The sequence below is a fragment of the Procambarus clarkii genome, chromosome 4, assembly GCF_040958095.1.
Source record: "Procambarus clarkii isolate CNS0578487 chromosome 4, FALCON_Pclarkii_2.0, whole genome shotgun sequence".
Lineage (NCBI taxonomy): Eukaryota > Metazoa > Arthropoda > Malacostraca > Decapoda > Cambaridae > Procambarus > Procambarus clarkii.
In genome coordinates this window covers 12,292,450-12,312,349 of record NC_091153.1, presented here as the reverse complement: position 1 = coordinate 12,312,349, position 19,900 = coordinate 12,292,450, and the positions used below count along the sequence as shown (strand labels likewise).

The 19,900-nt window shown below is 41.6% G+C and overlaps 1 protein-coding gene across 1 annotated transcript in view; it reads right to left on the bottom strand.

Annotated features, from left to right (window-relative positions):
• The window catches only part of LOC138370615 (uncharacterized), a 528,029-nt gene extending 510,191 nt beyond the window's left edge, over positions 1-17,838 (bottom strand). The window contains exon 1 of the mRNA XM_069335171.1: positions 16,831-17,838. The gene's annotated coding sequence lies outside the window, so the exon portion shown is untranslated. The remainder of the gene's footprint in view (positions 1-16,830) is intronic.
• Positions 17,839-19,900: the final 2,062 nt, after the last annotated feature.

The following is a 19,900-nucleotide window of genomic DNA, read 5'->3' as shown; positions in this document are numbered from 1 at the left end:
CTCGGGTTTGGGATTCCCCTAGGTTGTGAAGCTGCAGCACATGCAGCGCGGGCTTACATTGTTGATCTCCCGGACCAGAAGGCACTAGTAAAGCTTGACTTCAAAAATGCCTTCAATCAAGTCAGACGAGACGCTGTCCTCAGGGCTGTACACAACCATTTCCGTCCCCTTTACCCATTCATCCGATCGTGCTACAGTGGGGACTCTAAGCTTCTTTTTGGGGAGCATGAAATAAACTCCTGTGAAGGTGTCCAACAAGGTGACCCCTTAGCCCCCCTCCTTTTCTGCCTAGCTATCAAAGAGGTCACTGATAGTCTGACAAGCGAGCTAAACATCTGGTACCTGGATGATGGCACTCTAGCTGGAACTCCGGAAACCATTTTGGGGGATATAAGGAAAATCCAGGAGCAGGGAGCAGCCTTAGGCCTCATTCTCAATGCATCCAAATGTGAAATAATCTCCCGCAACCCAGACATCACTGGGCAAATACAAAATGCTCTTCCAGACATTCTCGTTGTCGAGCCACCGGACTGCACTCTCCTGGGTGCCCCCATTGGCCCACGAGCAATCGAGGAGGTCCTGGCTGCAAAAATCACTGACCTAAAGAGAATCCAGGACAGGATTGACAAGATTGATGCCCATGATGCTCTCTTTCTCCTTACAAGATGCCTGTCTCTCCCTAAGTTGACCTACTTTCTGAGATGTTCTCCATCCTACAGCAGCCCTAAGTTAAATGTGTATGACACCCTTCTGAGGTCCATGCTGGTGAAAGTCCTGAACCTGCCATTGGACGACTCTCAGTGGGAGCAAGCAACCCTTCCTGTAAGACTCGGCGGCCTTGGTGTCCGCACAGCCTCCCAAATTGCTCTACCAGCCTTCCTTTCCTCCTCTCATGCATCGCACGACCTCGTCAGAGATATTTTACCTGCAACCCTGAGAGATTCAGCAGGAATACACGATCCTGCTTTCACTGAATGTTCAAATCAGTGGAATGTTCTTGCAGCCCCAGCAACCATTATAGAGCCAACAAAACAACACAAACAGTCCGGCTGGGACCACCCTCTAGTGGAAAAAGTAGCTGATGCCATGCTAAGCGTAGCAACATCAGACAAGGAGAAAGCCCGCCTCAGAGCAGTTCGTGCCCCCCATGCAGGAGACTTCCTCCTGGCAGTACCCATGTCTGCAATGGGCACGCGCCTAGATCCAGAATCCCTTCGTGTAGCAGTGGCCCTCCGCCTTGGTGCCCCAATTCACACTGAATACAAGTGTATTTGCAACAGGGTGGAAGCAGACCAATACGGACTGCATGGGTTGCATTGCGGAAGCACAAAGGGCTGGCATGCAAGACACAACGAGGTCAATGACATCATCAAGAGAAGCCTCGTCTCAGCTGGGTGCCCAGCGGAGAGAGAACCTCGCATCCTAGGGGTCCAAAACCCGGATTTCCCAGCACTTCGCCCTGATGGCATCACCATATACTCATGGAAGGAGGGTAGACAGTTGGTGTGGGACTACACATGTGTATCCACCCTGGCTGACACCTATGTACACTTCGGAGCTGATCAAGCAGGTGGGGCGGCCAACCACAGGGAAACAGCAAAATCACTCAAGTACAGGCGACTGGAAGGTCAATACCTCTTTGTTCCCATAGCGTCTGAGACGCATGGCCCCTGGGGCAAGAGTGCCTTGGGATTTCTCAAGGAATTGGGGTCCAAGCTTATTGACGTCACCAGAGACCCAAGGGCTTCCAGTTTTTTATTTCAGCGTCTCAGTGTGGCGATCCAGAGGGGAAATGCTTGCTGCGTCCTCGGTTCCTGTCCAGAAGCGGAGGAGCTTCAAGAGATCCATAACCTTTAGGCATTTGTCTTGTATGTTTTGTAACCTTTAAATACACAATAAAGGAAAAAAAAGGGAAGGGGGTGGTAGGAGAAAGCACACAGAAACTGTATTGGAGGGAATACACATTCCCTCCAATGCGTTATGTGTGGTTTCCTCCGAGGCTATGGGTCCCCCTTCTTCCACCCAGAGGTGGTACTCCCTTCCCTATTATTTATATATATATATATATATATATATATATATATATATATATATATATATATATATATATATATATATATATATATATATATATATATATATATATGTCGTACCTAGTAGCCAGAACGCACTTCTCAGCCTACTATGCAAGGCCCGATTTGCCTAATAAGCCAAGTTTTCATGAATTAATGATTTTTCGATTACCTAACCTACCTAACCTAACCTAACCTAACTTTTTCGGCTACCTAACCTAATCTAACCTAACTTTTTCGGCTACCTAACCTAACCTAACCTATAAAGATAGGTTAGGTTAGGTTAGGTAGGGTTGGTTAGGTTCGGTCATATATCTACGTTAATTTTAACTCCAATAAAAAAAAATTGACCTCATACATAATGAAATGGGTAGCTTTATCATTTCGTAAGAAAAAAATTTGAGAAAATATATTAATTCAGGAAAACTTGGCTTATTAGGCAAATCAGGCCTTGCATAGTAGGCTGAGAAGTACGTTCAGGCTACTAGGAAAGACATATATATATATATATATATATATATATATATATATATATATATATATATATATATATATATATATATATATATATATATATATTCCTGTCAGACTCGGCAGCCTCGGCGTTCGCACAGCAACACAAATGGCTGTACCAGCGTTCCTGTCCTCTTCAGTGGCATCTGACCAACCTGGTGAAGGAAATCCTACCTGAGTTCCTAGGTCAACAGGCAGGGGTTCATGATCACAGCTTTACAGACTGCACCACCAAATGGGTATCTCCTTCAGGACCAGCACCCCAATCACCACTTTCTGAAGCCCATAAGCAATCTAGCTGGGATCGCTTCATTGTCGACCAAGAACCTGCGGCATACCTAGAAGCTGCGACAACACCACATGACATTGCCCAACTTAGAGCTGTAGCAGCTCCCCATGCAGGTGACTTCCTATTAGCAACCCCAATGTCAGCAACCGGCACTCGTCTCACACCGCAGGCCCTCCGAATTGCTGTGGCTATCTGCCTCGCTGCCCCAATCAACACCGAATACAGGTGTATTTGTGGCGAAGCAGTGGACGACAGGTACGGACGGCATGGTCATCTCTGCCAAGGGACAGGAGGACGGCATGCAAGACACGGCGAGGTTAACAACATTATTAAGAGAAGTCATACGACAACCGGTTGTCCAGCAGAGAGAGAGCCCCATTACCTAATGCCCTGCAACTCTTATGAGCCTGTCGGTTGCACAGCGTAGGTGGGGTTCCTTTCCAGCATAGGTGGGGTTCCTGCCCAGCGTTGGTGGGGGTTCTTGCCTAGCGTAGGTGGGGTTCCTGCCCAGCATAGGTGGGGATTCTTGCCCAGCATAGGTGGGGTGCCTGGCCAGCGTAGGTGGGGTTCCTGCCCAGCGTAGGTGGGGTACCTGTCCAGCGTTGGTGGGGTTCCTGTTCAGCATAGGTGGGGTTTCTGCCCATCGTAGATGGGGGTTCCTGCCCAGCGTAGATGGGGGTTCCTGCCCAGCGTAGGTGGGGGTTCCTGCCCAGCATAGGTGGGGTTCCTGCCCAGCGTTGGTGGGATTCCTGCCCCGCGTAAGTAGGATACCTGCCCAGAGTTGGTGGGGTACCTGCCAAGTGTAGGTGGGGGTTCCTGCCCAGCCATGGTGGGAGTTCCTGCCCAGCGTTGGTGGGGTTCCCTGCCCAGCGTAGGTGGGGTTCCTGCCCAGCGTTGGTGGGGTTCCTGCCCAGCGTTGGTGGGGTTCCTGCCCAGCGTTGGTGGGGTTCCTGTTCAGCGTAGTTGGGGTTTCTGCCCAACGCAGGTGGAGGGGGGGAGGGCTTCCTGCCCAGCGTTGGTGGGGTTCCTGCCCAACGTTGGTGGGGTTCCTGCCCCACGTTGGTGGGGTTCGTGCCCAGCATTGGGGGGAAACTGCCCAGCGTTGGTGGGGTTTCTGCCCAGCTTTGGTGGGGCAGGAACAAAAATGAGGGTGGAGGAGCCACTCTCACACGACAAAGTGCTTGAGTTGCAATTGTGGTCAAATAAGTTAGAGACATCTATTAATGAATCTTGTTGGTGTTTTTTTCGATTATAATAGTTATGTCATGTATATGTTAATGACACTCATTTTGTAATCATGTAATCATTGTAGGAATTATCCGACATCTGATTCCTAATCCCTAATACAATAGGATGTATTTCCTGTTTTAGGCGTCATAATCATCTAATACTCATTCACTAATTCTTAGTACAATGGGATGGATTTCCTGTACTAAGCATCATAATTAACTAACATTACTAATCCGTAGTTTAGTGATACAGAATTCATTGCATTAGGATGTGGAGCGTCATGTAATGTTTCGTAGAATTGTGGCAGTGTTGCGTCAGCCAGCCACAGGGAATAATTTTCCACATATCCGAAGAATCAAATCGAGTCCACTTATTTACTTACCTTTATTAAGGATAATAATTTATTAATAAGTTTACTTTATTTAGTATACTACAGTTTACTGGAATTCCCTTACCCAGCTAGATAACTGTTCCAATGACTAATATTAAAATATAAAAGAATTTCCACTTCCAAGCTTTCTCGTTTATTTTGCGTAGCCTGAATTAACCAACTTGCCGAGAAAATATATTACCGTATAACACATTTATTTATTACATAAATATTCGTCATAACCACTTCCTTCCCTATTTAGAATTTAATGAATATATATGTTATGCTCGGGGCCCTTACTGGGAGCTTCTGCGCATGCGCGTCCCCGAGAGGGAAGGAGGATTCTCGCCATTTTCGATTTACTGGCAGCGAGGTGTACCGAAGTGGCCCTACCAAATCTTCCAATTCTGCAAGCATCCTTACATCTTCGGGCTTCAAATTGAGGGCGCAGCTTACCAGAATCACAGACGCCAGTTTTGGCAGACTTTTTACCTCTTAGTATTATTTTTGAGCTCTTAAATATGTTCCTAATGTAGGTACCCTGTTGTAACGTGTAGGCGAATTAACACACCCATGTAAATGCTGCTTCCACCCCTCCAATTATCTTAGATCTTGCATTTAAATGTGTGAATACTAGTTTGAAGTGGAAATTATGGAAGTTAATTATTTCAGCGTGGTGTAAGTCAACTGAGGAGGTGTGTGACTGTCCCCATGTTCACGTGTCCCAAGGATTACTATCTCCCGACTGGTCTCAACATGTTATAGAGATTGGACGCTTTCCACGTTCCTCTAAACCAGCTGAGAATATTATCAGTATTAATTGTAAATAGTACCTTTAAATTAGTGAGAGTCAAGGCATTTTTATTTATTTGCATATTAATTATATACATGATTTGATCATTAATATGCCTAAATATTTACATTGCATTTAACTAACCATTACACATCCATAATCTGTAGTCTATGTATCCGCATTTATTATTTTCATTACGTATGCAATTTATCATACATTTTATGCATTATGTAGACTAACCTTATAGAAGACCCCCCAAAATGTATTATGGGAAGCGGCTCTAGAATATATTGAATTTACAGTTCATTATTGCATAAGAATAGAATCTATAGTATTTAATTGTATTTAATCATAGAGATCCATAAGCCACTGGTTCTCTAACTCAATTTATATATTGCTTTTATTTCTCCCATAGAGGGAGTGGTTCTTCGAGCATCTAAGAATTATATATCATTTTATTAGCATATAAACTAGAGCCAGATTTCCCCACAATCATGTATATTAAAGATTACAATCAAATAGGAGTGGCAAGAGAAGCAAATACTCAAGAAACAGACAAGCGACAAATTTTCTTTGAATGTTCCCAATTTGATTTCTGAGGCTCTGGGTCACCACAACTGCACCAGAAGTGGCACCCCTTATATATGTGTGTGTGTATATATATATATATAAATATATATATATATATATATATATATATATATATATATATATATATATATATATATATATATATATATATATATATATATATATATAGGAATGTGCCTAAATGCCAACAGCGACTGCCCAGACAGGTACAAAAGGAGTGTTGTTAACGCATATGTCGACCATGCTCTCAGCCACAGCTCAGAATGGAAGCAAGTCGACGAAGAACTCTGTAGGGTAAGGCAGGTCCTAGTCAACAATGGCTTCTCCAATGGTTTCGTCGAAGACATCATAAGAAGAAAAGTGAAACAACATGCAACCTCTGAAGAGACAACTAACACAACACCTATAACCCCTATTAGACTATTTTACAGGAACTTCTTTTCCACAGCTCATAAAACGGAGGAAAGGGTCCTGAAAGATATTGTTAATAGAAACGTTATCCCTACAGACAAATATCAGAGGATACAACTGACGATTTACTATAAAACCAGAAAAACGGCCATCCTACTCATGAGAAACTCCAGACACAAAGCAAAACGCTTTAAAAGAGACCAACGTCGTCTATGCCTTCAAATGCCCTCTTGGGGACTGTAAGCTCCAAAAAAAACAGTATATAGGCAAGACAACAACATCTCTTTCTAGGCGTTTAACGATGCATAAGCAACAGGGCTCCATTAAGGAACATATAATCTCTTCCCACAACCAAACCATCGCCAGAGAAATCCTAGTAAACAACACAGAAATCATCGATAGATACAGCGATAGCAGACGGCTTCACGTTTGCGAGGCACTACACATTAATAAGTCAACACCAGCAATCAACAGCCAATTAATGCACAACTATATTCTACCCACCTCAAGACTCCGCTCCAATATAGAAGCATCAAGAAATATGGACCAATAGGCTTTCTACAATCACTTCCATTCAATACCCATTGTTTCGTGTTCTGTCTTGTGTTGATGAATTTAATACCCTATTAATACCACCTCACTCAAATGTAGATATATATATATATATATATATATATATATATATATATATATATATATATATATATATATATATATATATATTATTAAATATGACCGAAAAAGTAAGATTAATAATTCTAACACGAATTTTCTCAATCTTTCATACATTACGCTTCACTGTTGGAGGTAAATCAAAAATCAATTCTCCAAAATTCATTTTTATTTCTAGTCTGACGCGACACGGGCGCGTTTCGTAAAACTTATTACATTTTCAAAGACTTTAGTTCACAAATACACAACTGAATAGAACTTACGTATCTCCGATTTTATATCTACATTTGAGTGAGGTGGAAGGGGTGATGTGGCATTAACACAAGACAGAACAAAGTGTGGTATTAATAGGGTATTAATTTCATCAACACAAGACAGAACAAGAGTATTAATAGGGTATTAATTTCATCAACACAAGACAGAACACGAAACAATGGATATTGAATAGAAGTGTTTGTAGAAAGCCTATTGGTCCATATTTCTTGATGCTTCTATATTGGAGCGGAGTCTTGAGGTGGGTAGAATATAGTTGTGCAATAATTGGCTGTTGATTGCTGGTGTTGACTTCTTGATGTGTAGTGCCTCGCAAACGTCAAGCCGCCTGCTATCGCTGTATCTATCGATGATTTCTGTGTTGTTTACTAGGATTTCTCTGGCGATGGTTTGGTTGTGGGAAGAGATTATATGTTCCTTAATGGAGCCCTGTTGCTTATGCATCGTTAAACGCCTAGAAAGAGATGTTGTTGTCTTGCCTATATACTGGGTTTTTTGGAGCTTACAGTCCCCAAGTGGGCATTTGAAGGCATAGACGACGTTAGTCTCTTTTAAAGCGTTCTGTTTTGTGTCTGGAGAGTTTCTCATGAGTAGGCTGGCCGTTTTTCTGGTTTTATAGTAAATCGTCAGTTGTATCCTCTGATTTTTGTCTGTAGGGATAACGTTTCTATTAACAATATCTTTCAGGACCCTTTCCTCCGTTTTATGAGCTGTGGAAAAGAAGTTCCTGTAAAATAGTTTAATAGGGGGTTTTTACAGGAACTTCTTTTCCACAGCTCATAAAACGGAGGAAAGGGTCCTGAAAGATATTGTTAATAGAAACGTTATCCCTACAGACAAAAATCAGAGGATACAACTGACGATTTACTATAAAACCAGAAAAACGGCCAGCCTACTCATGAGAAACTCTCCAGACACAAAATAGAACGCTTTAAAAAGAGACTAACGTCGTCTATGCCTTCAAATGCCCACTTGGGGACTGTAAGCTCCAAAAAACCCAGTATATAGGCAAGACAACAACATCTCTTTCTAGGCGTTTAACGATGCATAAGCAACAGGGCTCGATTAAGGAACATATAATCTCTTCCCACAACCAAACCATCGCCAGAGAAATCCTAGTAAACAACACAGAAATCATCGATAGATACAGCGATAGCAGGCGGCTTGACGTTTGCGAGGCACTACACATCAAGAAGTCAACACCAGCAATCAACAGCCAATTATTGCACAACTATATTCTACCCACCTCAAGACTCCGGTCCAATATAGAAGCATCAAGAAATATGGACCAATAGGCTTTCTACAAACACTTCTATTCAATATCCATTGTTTCGTGTTCTGTCTTGTGTTGATGAAATTAATACCCTATTAATACTCTTGTTCTGTCTTGTGTTGATGAAATTAATACCCTATTAATACCACACTTTGTTCTGTCTTGTGTTAATGCCACATCACCCCTTCCACCTCACTCAAATGTAGATATAAAATCGGAGATACGTAAGTTCTATTCAGTTGTGTATTTGTGAACTAAAGTCTTTGAAAATGTAATAAGTTTTACGAAACGCGCCCGTGTCGCGTCAGACTAGAAATAAAAATGAATTTTTGAGAATTGATTTTTGATTTACCTCCAACAGTGAAGCGTAATGTACGAAAGATTGAGAAAATTCGTGTTAGAATTATTAATCTTACTTTTTCGGTCATATTTAATAATATATGTCTACAGGAAAGACTGCTACCAAAATATACTAATATATATATATATATATATATATATATATATATATATATATATATATATATATATATATATATATATATATGTGTGTATATCACGAAAATAAACACGTGATTAAGAATGTGACAATGTCAGACCACGGAGGAAAAATGAAACAGGAAATTTCCTTAAGTACTTTCGTATATTAAATACATCTTCAGAAGGTCCTTCTGAAGATGTATTTAATATACGAAAGTACTTAAGGAAATTTCCTGTTTCATTTTTCCTCCGTGGTCTGACATTGTCATATATATATATATATATATATATATATATATATATATATATATATATATATATATATATATATATATATATATATATATATATATATATATATGTATATATATATATATATATATATATATATATATATATATATATATATATATATATATATATTAGTATATTTTGGTAGCAGTCTTTCATGTAGACATATGTTATTAAATATGACCGAAAAAGTAAGATTAATAATTCTAACACGAATTTTCTCGATCTTTCGCACGTTTCTTTTCACTGTTGGTGGTAATTCAAAAATCAATTCTCCAAAATTCATTTTTATTTCTTGTCTGACGCGACACTTGAGCGCGTTTCGTAAAACTTATTACATTTTCAAAGACTTTAGTTTACACATACACAACTGAATAGAACTTACACATCTTCGATTTGTTTATATCTACATTTGAGTGAGGTGGATGGGGTAAGGTGCTATTAGTAGGGTATTAAATTCCTAAACACAAGACAGAACACAAAACAATGGGTATTGAATGGAAGTGATTGTAGAAAGCCTATTGGTCCATATTTCTTGATGCTTCTATATTGATGCGGAGTCTTGAGGTTGGTAGAATATAGTTGTGCATTAATTGGCTGTTGATTGCTGGTGTTGACTTCTTGATGTGTAGTGCCTCGCAGACGTCAAGCCGCCTGCTATCGCTGTATCTATCGATGATTTCTGTGTTGTTTACAAGGATTTCTCTGGCGATGGTTTGGTTGTGGGAAGAGATTATATGTTCCTTAATGGAGCCCTGTTGCTTATGCATCGTTAAATGCCTAGAAAGAGATGTTGTCTTGCCTATATACTGGTTTTTTTGGAGCTTACAGTCCCCAAGAGGGCATTTGAAGGCATAGACGACGTTGGTCTCTTTTAAAGCGTTCTGCTTTGTGTCTGGAGAGTTTCTCATGAGTAGGCTGGCCGCTTTTCTGGTTTTATAGTAAATTGTCAGTTGTATCCTCTGATTTTTGTCTGTAGGGATAACGTTTCTATTAACAATATCTTTCAGGACCCTTTCTTCCGTTTTATGAGCTGTGGAAAAGAAGTTCCTGTAAAATAGTCTAATAGGGGGTATAGGTGTTGTGTTAGTTGTCTCTTCAGAGGTTGCATGGCGTTTCACTTTCCTTCTTATGATGTCTTCAACGAAACCATTGGAGAAGCCGTTGTTGACTAGGACTTGCCTTACCCTACAGAGTTCTTCGTCGACTTGCTTCCATTCTGAGCTGTGGCTGAGAGCACGGTCGACATTGGCGTTAACAACACTCCTCTTGTACCTGTCTGGGCAGTCGCTGTTGGCATTTAGGCACATTCCTATGTTCGTTTCCTTAGTGTAGACTGCAGTGTCGAAACCTCCGCTCTTTTCCATGACTGTTACATCTAGAAAGGGCAGCTTCCCATCCTTTTCCATCTCGTAAGTGAAACGCAGCACGGAACTCTGCTCAAATGCCTCCTTCAGCTCCTGCAGATGTCTGACATCAGGTACCTGTGTAAAAATGTCGTCAACATACCTGCAGTATATGGCCGGTTTCAAGTTCATGTCGACTAAGACTTTTTGCTCGATGGTACCCATGTAGAAGTTTGCAAACAGGACACCTAGGGAAGAACCCATGGCGACCCCATCTACTTGCTTATACATGTGCCCATCCGGGCTCAAGAAGGGTGCCTCTTTAGTACAAGCTTGGAGTAGTTTCCTTAGAATATTTTCTGGTATGTCAAGAGGAGTACAGGCCGGATCACGATACACTCTGTCGGCTATCATCCCGATTGTCTCGTCCACAGGTACGTTGGTAAACAGTGATTCGACGTCCAACGTCGTTAGTCAGATACCAACACCCACGTACAGACTGGCGAAGCGACTCAACAGCCTGCTGACTCCTTATGTCCCTTGCGCCTTCAGCCTGAAGTCTCCAAAGGAATTTGTTGACTTACTGTGGGGCACACGGGCCACAGGGATAAGAGCCTCGTTGGACGTCGAATCACTGTTTACCAACGTACCTGTGGACGAGACAATCGGGATGATAGCCGACAGAGTGTATCGTGATCCGGCCTGTACTCCTCTTGACATACCAGAAAATATTCTAAGGAAACTACTCCAAGCTTGTACTAAAGAGGCACCCTTCTTGAGCCCGGATGGGCACATGTATAAGCAAGTAGATGGGGTCGCTATGGGTTCTCCCCTAGGTGTCCTGTTTGCAAACTTCTACATGGGTACCATCGAGCAAAAAGTCTTAGTCGACATGAACTTGAAGCCGGCCATATACTGCAGGTATGTTGAAGACATTTTTACACAGGTACCTGATGTCAGACATCTGCAGGAGCTGAAGGAGGCATTTGAGCAGAGTTCCGTGCTGCGTTTCACTTACGAGATAGAAAAGGATGGGAAGCTGCCCTTTCTAGATGTAACAGTCATGGAAAAGAGCGGAGGTTTCCACACTGCAGTCCACACTAAGGAAACGAACATAGAAATGTGCCTAAATGCCAACAGCGACTGCCCAGACAGGTACAAGAGGAGTGTTGTTAACGCCTATGTGGACCGTGCTCTCAGCCACAGCTCAGAATGGAAGCAAGTCGACGAAGAACTCTGTAGGGTAAGGCAGGTCCTAGTCAACAACGGATTCTCCAATGGTTTCGTCGAAGACATCATAAGAAGGAAAGTGAAACGCCATGCAACCTCTGAAGAGACAACTAACACAACACCTATACCCCCTATTAGACTATTTTACAGGAACTTCTTTTCCAGAGCTCATAAAACGGAGTAAAGGGTCCTGAAAGATATTGTTAATAGAAACGTTATCCCTACAGACAAAAATCAGAGGATACAACTGATGGTTTACTATAAAACCAGAAAAGCAGCCAGCCTACTCATGAGAAACTCTCCAGACACAAAGCAGAACGCTTTAAAAGAGACCAACGTCGTCTATGCCTTCAAATGCCCTCTTGGGGACTGTAAGCTCCAAAAAACACAGTATATAGGCAAGACAACAACATCTCTTTCTAGGCGTTTAACGATGCATAAGCAACAGGGCTCGATTAAGGAACATATAATCTCTTCCCACAACCAAACCATGGCCAGAGAAATCCTAGTAAACAACACAGAAATCATCGATAGATACAGCGATAGAAGGCGGCTTGACATCTGCGAGGCACTACACATCAAGAAGTCAACACCAGCAATCAACAGCCAATTAATGCACAACTATATTCTACCCACCTCAAGACTCCGCTCCATAATAGAAGCATCAAGAAATATGGACCAATAGGCTTTCTACAATCACTTCCATTCAGTACCCATTGTTTCGTGTTCTGTCTTGTGTTTAGGAATTTAATACCCTATTAATACCACCTCACCCCATCCACCTCACTCAAATGTAGATATAAACAAATCGAAGATGTGTAAGTTCTATTCAGTTGTGTATGTGTAAACTAAAGTCTTTGAAAATGTAATAAGTTTTACGAAACGCGCTCAAGTGTCGCGTCAGAATAGAAATAAAAATGAATTTTGGAGAATTGATTTTTGAATTACCACCAACAGTGAAAAGAAACGTACGAAAGATCGAGAATAATCGTGTTAGAATTATTAATCTTACTTTTTCGGTCATATTTAATAATATATATATATATATATATATATATATATATATATATATATATATATATATATATATATATATATATATATATATATATATATATATATATTTTTTTTAGAGTACCACCTCTGGCTGGAAGAAGGGGGACCCTTAGCCTCGGAGGAAACCACACATAACGCATTGGAGGGAATGTAGGTCCCCTCCAATACAGTTTCTGTGTGCTTTTCTTCTACCTTCCCCTTCCCTTTTTTTTTTTTCCTTTATTGTGTATTTAAAGGTTACAAAACATACAAGACAAATGCCTAAAGGTTATGGATCTCTTGAAGCTCCTCCGCTTCTGGACAGGAACCGAGGACACAGCAAGCATTTCCCCTCTGGATCGCCACACTGAGACGCTGAAATAAAAAACTGGAAGCCCTTGGGTCTCTGGTGACGTCAATGAGCTTGGAACCCAATTCCTTGAGAAATCCCAAGGCACTCTTGCCCCAGGGGCCATGCGTCTCAGACGCTATGGGAACAAAGAGGTATTGACCTTCCAGTCGCCTGTACTCGAGTGATTTTGCTGTTTCCCTGTGGTTGGCCGCCCCACCTGCTTGATCAGCTCCGAAGTGTACATAGGTGTCAGCCAGGGTGGATACACATGTGTAGTGTCACACCAACAGTCTACCCTCCTTCCATGAGTATATGGTGATGCCATCAGGGCAAAGTGCGGGGAAATCCGGGTTTTGGACCCCTAGGATGCGAGGTTCTCTCTCCGCTGGGCACCCGGCTGAGACGAGGCTTCTCTTGATGATGTCATTGACCTCGTTGTGTCTTGCATGCCAGCCCTTTGTGCTTCCGCAATGCAACCCATGCAGTCCGTATTGGTCTGCTTCCACCCTGTTGCAAATACACTTGTATTCAGTGTGAATTGGGGCACCAAGGCGGAGGGCCACTGCTACACGAAGGGATTCTGGATCTAGGCGCGTGCCCATTGCATATATATATATATATATATATATATATATATATATATATATATATATATATATATATATATATATATATATATATATATATATATATATATATATATATATATATATATATATATATATATACATATATACATTATATATTAATACATGTTTGTATATAATTAGCAACGTATTGCATGAGCTGGGTTTGACCGCTAGTTATTGCGCAAAAATCATGTAAATTCTGTTGTGCTGGACTAGTCAATGGCACCATTAATCATGATCCATCTCATTAGTGAAGTAAAATATGCTGTAAAATATCAATGAAATGTCATTAGATTTGTTCAATTTAGTCTTGATTCTAATCTAATCTAGACATTAGATTAGTCAACGTAGATTTTTGAGCAGGTTTAATCAGTATTGACATTGAAGAAATCTTTTAATAATTAGACTTTTTCATATAGATTTTTTGTTTTCGCATAGATTCCATATAGACTTTTTCTGTATCGGAGAAGAAACGAACGCATTTCACCGAGTTTATCCATACATATATGTTTCAATAACACATATTTGTACATTAATGTAATAAATAGCAAGAAACTATTGAAAAAAACTAACTTACAAGGGACAGGGTTAAAAATATCTATCAGAAGCTACAAATGGAACAGAATACATTGCTGCGCCCCGTTGTTCCAGGCCCCGTTGTTAAAGACGCCGTTGTTCCAAACAAAATGGACTCATTGTTCTCAACGGGTCATTGGGACTACTTGTAGGGTCCTTCACTCATTCAGAAGTAAAGCTGACCAATCAAGTCTAACTCCTGGCCTTTAAGACTTCTGTCTCGTAAGTTTTCATACATATTATACCATGCGGTATTATATATAATGGAATGAACGTTAAATCAAGTATGATCATTATATCACTGGAAAGAATATGTCGACAAGGAGCTGGGATATGAGAACAGTGAGCTGGGATATGAGAACATGGAGCTGGGATATGAGAACATGGAGCTGGGATATGAGAACATGGAGCTGGGATATGAGAACATGGAGCTGGGATATGAGAACAGGGAGCTGGGATATGAGAACAGGGAGCTGGGATATGAGAACAGGGAGCTGGGATATGAGAACAGGGAGCTGGGATATGAGAACAGGGAGCTGGGATATGAGAACAGGGAGCTGGGATATGAGAACAGGGAGCTGGGATATGAGAACAGGGAGCTGGGATATGAGAACAGGGAGCTGGGATATGAGAACAGGGAGCTGGGATATGAGAACAGGGAGCTGGGATATAAGTACAAGGAATTGCAATATGTGGATATGGAATTAGGATATGAGGACAAGGGGATAGGAAATAAGACCAAGGCGCTCATATATGAAAAATATATGATATATTAGGACAACGCGCTGAGATATGAGTACATTAAGATGGAACCTGTTGATAAGTAGCCGGAGAATTAAATAGAAGGAGCTGGAATATGAGGACAAGGATTTGGATTATGAGGATGGAACGTGATTATGAGGATGGAGCAAAAGAACAGTGCCCACCCTCAGGTACCATGGGGAATCGAACCCTGGCTATGTAAGTAACGAGGTCGTCATTGAACCCATTAAAAATGATGTACAATACTGAGCAATGGACACGGATAAATATTCCGGAAGGTTCATTGGTAAGTTGCCGGAACTAAGGTCGGTAATCGGACAAGTTCCTACGCTGAGTTCCCGGCCACCTGCATTCAGAGAACTAGTAGGAACTCGGGAGAACCTGATTGGTCAAGAAATCTAATCTTCTGGTTCAGTAGCGCGAGCAATAAAACATTCGACACCGGTCACAGAATAAAGTTGGAGTTCATAATTACCATCACATAGACCTTCTCATCCACCTTTATTTGGTCTAATCCTAATTATTTTAATCAGACTATCATCACCGTCTTGCATCATGTTATGTTACAAATTATATTAATTATCACCTGATAATATCACGCCGACCATGAAAGACAAATTTTAGCGCAAGAACATGACCAAATATTTCCTTATCAGCCAATATCATTGAAGATTATTATTGGACTACAGTGAGGAATGTCCACATTATTCACATTTACTCCTTGTTGAACCATCGGCGTTCAATCCCCGACCGTCCAAGTGGTCGGGCACCATTCTTTTCCCCCGTCTCATCCCAAACCCTTATCCTGACCCCTTCACAGTGCTATATACTCGTAATGGCTTGGCACTTTCTCCTGATAGTTTCTTTCCTTCCTTGTTGAATTAATATATTCTTCCAGAAAGAGAATTACACGGGATAAAATATACACATAATTACAATTGCATATATTCAAAGACTGAAGAGCAGGTGATGTGAGAAACACCTGCCAGCTCTAATCGTAAGATAATTATTTAAATACAGTTGCTCTCAACAATTTAATTCACGTAGAAATTAATCATGAAGAGGGATGGATGGACACAGCCCGTGACAGGATGGGTGAGTGAGTTGAAGATGGGTACAGACGATTGATTGATTAAGAGACGTCTGAGTGGAATTCAACGTAAGTTAATTCGGGGTTGGAGTGGCAAGGACTTGGAGCAATATACAAGCCGTTCAGATATATTCCAGAATGACAACCACATCTTGAATATAAATGTTGACTATTAGTTGACTACCAGTTGATTAGCTAGGTGGCTACGTAAATTAATGGTCTATTTAGCTGGAGGAAAGAATGACTAGCAAAGTGGATGGGTGAAGGAATCTAACTAGCTACGCAGGTGGAGGAATGGTTAACTATCAAGTTGGGTGTGTGGAAGAATTATTGACTAGCTGGCTGGCTGGGTGGAGGAATGTTTAACTATCTAGCAGGCAGGCTGGGTGGAGGAATGTTCAACTATCTAGCTGTCTGGCTGGCTGGCTGGCAGGGTGGAGGAATGTTCAACTATCTAGCTGGGTGGAAGAATATGGTTCAGAGATCAATAAAACAAATATCTGCCTGAGGTCAACAAGCAACTCATCATTGGTGTGGGCGTGCAGCACTTACAGTGAGAGCTCATGTTAGAACTCCATTTAATGGACGTCACACGCTCCTTAATACTTTGTAATGTGAGATGAATATTTCAGAGTGAAGCCATAGCACTCGATGATCTTCTCATTGACTTATTCACCTTCTCCTGGTACATGATGAAGGTGGCGTTGTCCGCTACATTTTGTTTCCCGGTGTTCCTTTTAGTGCTAGTTATTGCATGGTTCAGCCACAATGAACGATTCTGCCTTGCATGAATGATTGTCATGATTCCCACGTATTCAAAAATATAATCTCATAAAAGGTAATTATTAATTAAAAGTTTATCATAATTGTGTGGTAGATTACAGAGGTTCAACCGCAAATCTCCCATTCATTACACAAGCCTAATTTCTCGGAAAAAAAATATTGGCAAAGACGGTGGCATGTTTTGGGGATTTTATTCTATTAGTTGCAGCCAAGAACATTGCCCAACAAGACCCAACAACTCCACACAGAGAATTTATATCATGTAAAGTGGTTGCAAGTTTTTGTGGAACGTCAAATTTTATGCTTATTCCGTTTTAGTGTATCGGGTTCTCGTTGTTTTCTTTCTTACGCGAACATCGACCAGTAATTAGTTCATTTGATAGATGTGATCTGATTATTTTCTAAATGTTGTCTGTATATAGCAATTATCGACAGCACTCTACGGTTTCAAGTGTGTACGTCACACCATGGTACTTTACATCACGTACTTAAGACGTCAAGTACACTAGTATAAACACTTGCCCTCCAACCCCTTCACATCACTCAGCCCGGCATAGTGCGGCCCACTTCCTTCCACATAATTTACCGCTATATAAAATAATTATAGTTGAACATTTGGCTTTACCAAGCACAGCTCGCTCCTCAGAGTGTTAGCCGAGAGTTTCAACGGAAAAATGTCCAGAGGATCCGGCCCCCCCACAAGAAGAGCATCAGGAAGGCTTAGCCAGGGCGGCCGCACCGGGAAACGCCAGCCAAGGAGGGCTGGGAGCGCGCCGGTGTTCACTACACAGCGACCAGACGCACACTGGCCCATGTGATCTCCTCTCTGGGTGCCGTAGGGGCTCCTCCCTACCCACCCTCCTACACACACCCCTCCCATCCACCTTGCTTGACACCTACCTTCCCTCCTCCTCCTCCCTTGTCGGTCGCCCAAACACGAGGTTATATACGACTGGTTATCTTGAGATTCTTCTTGAGATGATTTCGGGGCTTTAGTGTCCCCGCGGCCCGGTCCTCGACCAGGCCTCCACCCCCAGGAAGCAGCCCGTGACAGCTGACTTAACTCCAAGGTACCTATTTACTGCTAGGTAACAGGGGCATTCAGGGTGAAAGAAACTTTTGCCCATTTGTTTCTGCCTCGTGCGGGAATCGAACCCGCGCCACAGAATTACAAGTCCTGCGCGCTATCCACCAGGCTACGAGGCCCCTAAACTGGTTGGCAGATCGACAGGACATCTGTCAAGACACTGACTGGTATATACACGACAGATCTATTGTCCTTCCATTCGCTAATCCCATTGATCCTTCCCGATCATTCTATCACACATCTGGTATCAAATATTGAATATATATTTAATCGTTTATTTATCCATTTCCTATCTATTGTCAGGCTTATCCATACCTTCACCTATCCATTGTCAGACTTATCCATACCTTCACCTATCCATTACCAGGCTTAGCAAAACCTCCACCTATCCATTACGAAACTTATCCAACCCATTACCAATTCTAAAAAAGTTTTAATACTCAACAATTTACTCATTCATCCATCCAAACCCTCCAGTGCCAATCAATTTATCCCTCCAATCCCATTCACTACCTAATCGATATAGGCACTCAAATCATTCAGTAAATCACCAATCAAACCACAAATAAATCCCTCCATCATCCCATCCAGTCACTCGTCCATCCACCCATCAATGAACCAATCCATCAGTCCATCTATTCGCCTATCAGTTAACTCCTCTAATCCACCAAGCCATCTTGGTGGATTAATTAACACAACCATTAATCATCAATCAAGAACTTGATTCACCCATCCACCAACTAGTATATCCATCCATTAACAAACCCACCCATCAAGTCATTCGTTCGCCCATCCATCCTCCTATCCATTCACAAACTCATCCCTCCATCCACCAACCCATCCTCCTACCCATCCTCCTATCCATCAATCCAACACCACCTTCTAATTCTCTGATCATATCGAGTTTTAATTATATTCAATAATAGGCTTGAGCCTTACCCGGAGGCGTCCTGGGTAACTTAACCACAATTATAGTAGTTATGGTTACCTTTCCAACAATTATAGGCAAGGTCGTGGTTACCTTTCCAACAATTATAGGCAAGGTCGTGGTTACCTTTCCAACAATTATAGGCAAGGTCGTGGTTACCTTTCCAACAATTATAGGCAAGGTCGTGGTTACCTTTCCAACAATTATAGGCAAGGTCGTGGTTACCTTTCCAACAATTATTATTAATAAGGTAATCACAGTCGTGGTAACCTTACTAATAATGTCCTCTTCAGTATTATCTTACTGAAACCTCAGGAGAAAATTAATCTGGATTTTAACATTCAGAATGTTGTGTGAGAATCTTGGCAACGCTGATCATTTTGTGTTCATTGCGTTCTTCAGCTGCACTGACGTTATGTTCACCTGCTGCCCTTGTTAATGTTATGTTCACCTGCCACCCTTGTTAATGTTATGTTCACCTGCCACCATGTTAATGTTATGTTCACCTGCCACCCTTGTTAATGTTATGTTCACCTGCCACCCTTGTTAATGTTATGTTCACCTGCCACCATGTTAATGTTATGTTCACCTGCCACCCTTGTTAATGTTATGTTCACCTGCCACCATGTTAATGTTATGTTCACCTGCCACCCTTGTTAATGTTATGTTCATCTGCCACCCTTGTTAGTGTTATGTTCACCTGCCACACTTCACAACCACACACACGACACAACCACACACACGACACAACCTCAGACACGACACAACCACACATACGTCACAACCTCACACACGACACAACCACACACACGACACAACCTCAT